The sequence below is a fragment of the Canis lupus genome, chromosome 15, assembly GCF_003254725.2.
Source record: "Canis lupus dingo isolate Sandy chromosome 15, ASM325472v2, whole genome shotgun sequence".
NCBI lineage: Eukaryota > Metazoa > Chordata > Mammalia > Carnivora > Canidae > Canis > Canis lupus.
The window spans coordinates 26,277,865-26,286,361 of NC_064257.1; positions in this window are offsets into that span (position 1 = coordinate 26,277,865).

Genomic DNA, 8,497 nt, shown 5'->3' on the forward strand with positions numbered 1-8,497 from the left:
ATATGCCAGGTCCAACATATCACTCCTGGACATTCTTACAAGTTAAACATAAATGTCTTTGTCACTTTGAGAATACTGCATCTTGGGATAGTAAGCCCTCTGGATCACCTGGGAAATGACTGCTTTTATTCAATCCAGAAACGTTTCTAAAAAGCTAAAATAACTTAAGTGCTCAATTAAATGTGGTTGATGATCTTTTCCTTATTATGAGGCAGACTTATAACATTTAGTTCTGTCCTCCAGAATGCAACAGTTCATTGAATTCTCCTTGTGTGCGGGTTCTTGATCTATCTCTGGTGAACCACCAGAGATGGCCCATGGTTCCATAGAGACAACTTCGTGTCGATCTCAAGTGTTCTATCCCTAATCTTATGGAATTTGATGTCCTGGGAGGCAGTTCATATAGACTGAAAGAAACTTATGAGTTCACTTATGAGTTCCACAGTTTATCATCTCTGTTTTATAAAAGCAAACTTATTTCTTTCTTCACTCACAACAATTCTTACACGAGATGTATGAATTGTTCTATACTAAAGCAATTTTCCGGTTCTTGGCAGACACTGACTGGATGTCCTATAACTTAATTCTGAAACTAACTGCCTGGAGTGAGCACAGACCTCACAAGTTAAAGGCCCTGTCCCCTAAGACCACTTTCCCCCAGATGCCAATTGCAAGTAGTAAGTCCCAGTTTATCCACAACTTCTGTCCAACCTAGCTACCTATCAGAGGTTCCTATGAGCCCTTCCTCAGTTTTGATAATTTCTTAAAACATTTCATAGAACCCAGAGAAACAGTTTATTTACTATTATGGATTTATTTAAAAGGGCTATTTTAAAGAAATAAATAAACAGATGAGATATGTAGAGTGAAGTTTGAAAAATCCCTGAATATAAGAGCTTCTTAGGTTTTTATTTCAACCAGCATTCATTTTCAGAAGACTTAGGATATAAAATTTTGTTTGAGATTAGTGGACTCCCAAAATTTCCTGCCATCTTCCCTATTTATGACTTGTATTTTCTACCCACAAATAAGCCCTTCAAGACTGAAGTGTTATAGCCACCTGCAGCCATGGCTATCTATATTTACAATAAGATTAAATCAAATAAAAATTCAGATCCTCAATTGCATGAGCCATACTTCTGATGCTCAGTAGCCACATCTGAAGATAGAGAGGATTTCTTTCATTACAGAAAGTTCTGCTTGGCAGTTCTCCTCAAATTATTAATGAGATCCCATAGTTCTTTTAAGCATAGCACATAAAGTCAAAAGTCCTTAATAAAATTAGAACTTTTTCATTACTGTTTCCCAGTCTAAAATCTATTAACTATTATATAATAGAACACGTCTTAAGATGTAGCCTTATTATTCTTACCAAGGAATTTATATTTCTGCTATATGTTTGTTTTATTGGCAGTAGAAACCAGTCAAAAGTTATTTTTCTTGAAAAACAATTCTCTCAAGAGTTTCTGCTGCCTAGTGAATCGAAGTCACTCATTGAAGAAATCTCATGAAGACATCCCTTTAATTTCAAACTATAATATATACTAGATTCATAGGCAGATCTACACCCTAGTCAGTAGGATTTATTTTCTTCTGTAGCAAAACAATAGAAGTAGAGATAGAAAATAAAAAATGTTTCTGTCATATAAAGAGAAATATTAAGTTAAAACAAAAATTGTCTATGTCTTTCAGAAGGTTAATAATATTTTGTTGTATTTGTTCTTGCTTACCTATTCTTCAAAATGATGAGTGTTTCAGTTATGCTCTTCCTTATGTCCAGACATAGATGACTTCTCAGGGTATTCACTTGAATGAGAAGCAACATATTGGAATGATTTAGAGCATCCATTAATAGGAACCAGGCTGCATAGGTTTGGCTACTAGCTTCAACAATCTATGTGACCTGGTAAATAATGCAACCTCTTTGTGCCACCATTTCCTTATTTGTAAAACGGAAGTAACAAAAATCCTATCTCAGAAGAATAAATTTTAAATTAATTTATAATCAAAGGATTTACAACTGTGCCTAAAGTCCTCCATGTTAACAAACATTTAGAGATGCTTATATTTTAAAGTATAAAATATTAACATATGAATATATAAATACATATATTTTTAACAGGGAATCATGATTTATTTGTGTTTTTTTAAGATTACTTGTTTATTCATGAGAAACACACAGAGAGAGGCAGAGAAACAGGCGGAAGGAGAAGCAGGCTCCCTGCAGGGGAGCCCCATGAGGGACTCAATCCCCCAGATTCGTGGATCACTCCCTAAGCCAAAGGCACACGCTCAACGCAGAGCCACCCATGCATCCCTGATTTGTTTTTTAATAGGATAAAAACTAAATAATGCCTTATGTGATTTTTCTATCTTTGCTTCCTTTTTATTTATACAACAAATAGTAAGCTATAAAACTTAAATGTGCTTTAGAGAAATTGTTCATTTTTATAAAGAGAATAAAAGTTCTGCAAGTATGTTCTTATATTTTCTAAGAAATAAGCAAATTATATTTACATTAATCAGATAGAAGGATTTTCATAAATTAGTTTTGTTCCTTATTCAAATATCTGGTGAAATTTTAAAGTGACGTGAACTTTCCTAAATTAGGACCTAGTTGGTTAGTTATTTAGTAGGAAATCATGATCATATTTGTAGGAAACCTGATAAACAGTCTTAACTAAAAACTAATTGGTTGGTAACTTTTACATTTATTTTTTGCTAACAGATCTTTTAAAATTTCTTATAGGAGGTTTTTATTTTAATTTTAAATTATTGCTTGCATCAATCAAGGCTTGAGCACAGAAATGGCAATTATACTTCATATTTAAACAGAATTTTATATAGTGAATTGGCTCTGCATTTGGAGAGCTGAAAAAGCAAAAAGGAACATTGAGAGAACATAATGGTAGTTTAACAGCAGGAAACAGCTGCCAGACATAGGAAGCTGTATTATCAAAATCTAGAAGCTTAGGGGAAGGGCCAAACTGGCACTAATACCTCTGAGGAGAGGTTGTTGCCTGGCCTGACTGATGCTAACTCAAGAGCTCTGAAGGATGCTTGGAAGTTGAGCTAAATTTGCTGAGAGGGGTAGCATTGTCCTAGCTTCTGACAAACCAGGAGGGGCCATTTTTGAGGCTCATGTTAAGTGTCAGAAAACCTGTTTGTTGCCCAAGTGAAGTGCTATTGTGTGGGCTATGGTGCCAGGGACAGCAATAAATAGGAAGGAGAAAGTCCCTTTCTCTTCTTCCTATTTCCAAAGCCCCTTTCCCTCCAAGTCCTCCTAGTGACAGAGGAAGTCTACTGATAAAGGAAAAAAGTAATTTTTGAGAGACCCAGCCTCAGTGTCACAAAGCTGAGAAGAGAAGGGTAAACAAGGACTTCATAACTGAAATATACTTAAAAATGAGATTATTATAAATGTAAATGTCCCCAGTGCTAATGGCTCTCATTCATCTCATGGATCTCTTCCTCTTTCTCTCTGTCTCCCCTCAGAATAAGGTGAATAATTCCTCCCATCTTCTCCAGAATTTTCCTGGTTTTAGCATTGAAAAACATGCATCTGGAGAAAAGCTTTCATCTTGGGCAAACTAGGATGGTTGGCTACCTTACCCTAGAAACTAATATTTAAGTTTCTATATATAAGGCAAAGAGAAATTGTCGATGCAAGGAGGAAGGAAAATATACTTTATTGCAAATAGGTCTGTGCATCTACAAGTTAGGCATACCCCCTGCCCTGCTTGGTATCTTTTAATTTTGATTATTTCCAGAGGGCCATAAAGAAAATTGATGATGTAGGAGGAGATGTAAGAGAAGAAGTTGAACTCTGATCTCACTTGAGTGAAACTTTGCAAATTGTCACTACCTGACTGATAGCTGGGACTGATTTATCCACCCACAGAAGAACCCCACACTGACAGCTTACTGTGTGCTAAAATAATACAAGACAATAAAAATTTAACAATACATTTTTCTTTCATAGTCAAATAATTTTTTTCTTTGATCTTATTGCTCTTCAAAATGATTTTAATGAGCTAATTTAAGCCTATTAAAGATCTGGTTTCTTACTACCTTCTCAACCTCAATTCCAATTACTCTGCTTCTCTTCATTTGCCATCCGGTAATGTGAGATAGTTCAAAATTTGTATCAATTGAGGTGAAGGATAAGCTAGGGTAGTTAAAGCAAAGAGACAAGAGGCAACTGTGCTCCATGAAGTCATTCTAGGATCCAGGTCCCCTCCTTCATTTGCCATGCTATTCACTAGACGTCAGACTCTTCTGCATGGTCCAAGCTGAGATGCAAATTGTCTGAATTCTAGAAAGAGGAAAAAGGAGCTGAAATCCAAAGCAGCAGGGGTTTTATTTATTTAGTTTGTTTGTTTGTTTGTTTGTTAATTTTTCTGCTCAAGTGAGGAAACTGCACAAGTCACAGTTGCTAACCTGGCCAATCATGGCTACAAGAAAGAATGGGACCTGTAACAGATTTGAGGGTTAGTCAGCCACTCATTTTATGGAAGTTCCAAATTGCCTAAATAAATGCAGTCAATTACTTTATTTTCTATACCCTGAACATACTATTGCACTTACCAAATCATTTATATATTTCAGCATCTACTTCTAACAAGAAGTAGCAAAGTCCTGAAAATAAGAAGAGAGGTCTCTTCCTTTATATAGTTCCTAAACCTTGCACATGGTAGATAATCATATTATGTTACCACGTTGATCTGAATAGATTGCATTGTTGTGACAGCTAATTAGGTACAGAGATTATAACAACCTCTATATTATAGATGGGGATCCTGAGGCTCTGACAACATCAAATGACATTCCCAAAATCAAGTTCATGATGAAACCAGGAGTAGAGCAAACATTTTGATTTCTGGTTCAATTTTACTAAAGTAAGCCAAGCAATTTTGTAGATCTATTCTGGCATGGAAGTCATTAATTTGAAAACTAAACACTAGTCATTTGAATGGTACTGTGTTTATTGTGTGTGGATTTTTTTAATGTCAGCATCCAAAGATATCCTTCTGCATCTTGAAAATATTCATAATCTAATCTTTTCCTTAACATCATTTTACAATGTCCAGCTGAACTATTTCCAGTGAATATTGCCATTCTCAAACATCACATTGGTTTTTGATAGTCTTAAATTTGAAGTTGTTGCTATATTACACTAAGAGAGCTTCAGAAATAAAGACTGATACTAATTAATAAGATAGATTTATTAGAAAAACATAAATATACATGCTAATGATGGAGGAAAGGGTGTGGAGATGAAGTTGAAATTTATCAGAAAAAGCAATATGTTGGAAACTCAGTGGTGACCGACTACACTACAAATAGGATCTAGAAGAGATACACTTTGGTGACACTCTGGCTCTGCTTAATAATAGCTCCACAACTTTTGGAAAGTCGCTCTTTCTTGTAAGCCTCAACTGCCACATTCCTAAAATAAGGATAATTCCTTTAGACCAACTTTTTGGATAATTGAATTAACACTTTTCCTGAAATAGATGAAGCAAATCACAAATGAAAGCTTTTATTACTATCATTATAGATCTAAGTACCCTATGACATGTGACTGTAATTAAGATATTGAAAAAGCTTTGTTTAAATTAGCTAATAATTTTGAAATAATCAATACAAATAATTGTTATTCTAAAGTCAAGGCATTACCATTGATATTAATTTTTTTTTTGCTTTTGCTAACATACAAAGAAAAATGACATAGTTTTTGAACTAGTCTACATTATACTTAAGGCAGTAGAGCAAAACATAGATATCCAGCACACTCCAATGGGAAAACAAGCAATTGTCAGAGGGGATTACTGCGAAGAAACGCAGATATTGGCAAAGACCTTAGAAGAGCTGGGGAAAAAATAGATAGTTATTTTTAAAAGGGAGAAAAACAAAAACATATTCACAGTCAAAGGAGTATAATAAATTGAAGAGAGATAAAAAGAGAAAATAGTTTTCACTAGTAGATTTTTTTGAAGTATAGCGTTTTTTCATCAGCTATTTTCATTACCAAACTAGCATCAACCCTTGAGCACCTCACAAAAAATAATGGCCTGGAAGAGAATTTGAATTGGATGGAACCATTTCTCCAGTGAGCTTCGAAACTTAATTACTGCTGAGTTTTTTTGATGGGATAATGTTATTTCTGCAATCAGTTGAACTAAATGAAAAGTGTGCATCTATTTATCCCACCATAAAAATTATAGGAATTAACACTAATTAACTGTCATCAATTTGTGGTTGAGGGCTTAAAGGAAGGACTTCCAAAAGATAAGATTGTGAATATTTAAATGAAACATTATATGAACATGGTCAGTAATTACATATTTAATATGACATTGAGAAGGCTGGATCCAAAATTTATGAGCTGTGTAGATATGGAACCCTCATTAATATTGGTTCATACAATTAATTGCATTATATCCCATACATTTTAGGCTATTTTGTTCTCTCAGTTGACTGTCTATGAAGTTTGATTTTTATCTTATTTATATATGGATGAAGTAAACTAAATTTAGTTAATTTTCATGATAGTTGCACTTGTGATTTTTTTTAATTTTTGAAGAAAATCTATAAAAAATACAGCAGAACCAGATTTCTTCTAACTAAAGGAAATCTTCTTAAAATGTACTTTAAGTGGGGTACATGGCTAGTTCAGTTCAGAGAGCATAAGACTCCTGATCTCTGGGTCATGATTTCAAGCCCCATGCTGGGCTTAGAGCTTACATTAAAAAACAAAAAACAAAAACCAAAAAACAAAAACAAACTTAACCTATTAACATTTTAGTAAAAGAATGCAAATTAAGGATTAATCGTTCTGGGTTTCAGCAACACCATTTTTTGTTTCAAACATGGAAAATTATGTTCATAGAAAATATTGTCTAAGTTTTTATAGATTTTTATTTTTTTCTCATATCAATTCATTTCACCTTTTACTATGAGTTATTGCTAAGTTATTTAAGTGCGAATCTTTGAGGTATATTATGAAAATGGAACTAACGATATGAAATCCTTACAATTCAGAACCTAGAAGATCAATTTTATGAACATTCTACAATAATTAATTTATTCACATTTAACCCTCGAAAAATGTAAGGTAGATCTTGAAACTATTTTAAATAATTTTTTAATCAATCGTCTTAGGCTACTAATAATCATGCAAAACAAATCATCACAGAGCTCTTGTGGAATAATACATGTGTATTTCTTACTCATCTGCAGTCATTGGCTAAGCAGTGCTTTGGCCTCAGATGGGCCCTTCATGCTTTCACATATTAGATATATTAGATATCTACTGATATCTACTGAAATCTGCTGGGATGACTAAAGTGAGTCAGCTCTGCTCCATTTATCTCTCATCCTGCAGCAGGATAGCCTGGCCATGTTCACATGGTGGTAGTGGTAGAAACACAACAGAGTCAACAAAACACACACAACCTTTGAGATAATAGAGTGGGAATCCATTCTGTAGCATCTGTGTTCATAGCATTCTGTCAATCAAACAAGTTTCAAGGTCAGGTCAACTTCACAGTGTGGGAAAAGTTCTGCCTATTTTATAAGGACTCCAAACTTACATGACAAAGGGAGTAAAGACAAAGAGAGTAAAGGATTATGACTATTTTTAGGATCTATGATATATACATATTTTTTGTTTTCTAATAACTTTCTTAATGCTTATCAATTAACCAAACCATCTATACGCAGGAATTATGCAATAACAATTAACTAATGTATTTATCTGCTGTGTATTTCTGAACTATTAGGCTAACATTCATTTCCCAACTGAAAAAGAATTCTATTTTGATCCCTTTGGCCAAATTTTATCAGTAGTGGAACAATGAGTTGAGCATCAACAAATTAAATCTCAATAGTCCATTGCACCCTGTATAGTTCTTATCATTTTAAACTATGTGGAAGTGTTGTCCAGTAACATAGTAAGGATCCTTCTGTTTAGACAACCACCATTCTAGTGGGAAGTAGAGTTATAGACACGACCAGATGATAATATGCATTTGCCTCTATAAGAACTCATAAAAATTATAATAACAAGGATATGAAGTAGAAGTGAATATTAAAATATACTTATCTTCAATTATGTTCTATATAACATAATTATATATCCTTTAAAAAAGTGTAGAAAATAAAATTCCCCTTAATATCAACTCTAGAAGGAAAAAAATATAATTCTACCACATAGATAAGAAAATAAATTTATGATAGTAATATTTCAGTTGATTAATATTATCCCCTATTCAGGATCTCAGATTAACTTAATAAAGACTCATGTTTTCAGAATGAAGCCTGTATTAATTCACAAGTCTTGAATTGGGCAGTTTATGCCCTATACTTATTTCTTAAATATCCTAAAAGCCATGGCTACTTCTCAAATTCATTGCTCAATAAATGACTTAATAATTCCAAGTAGTCATTGGCCTTTAAAGGAAGTAATTTTAGACTTTGTCTATAAAATACCAAT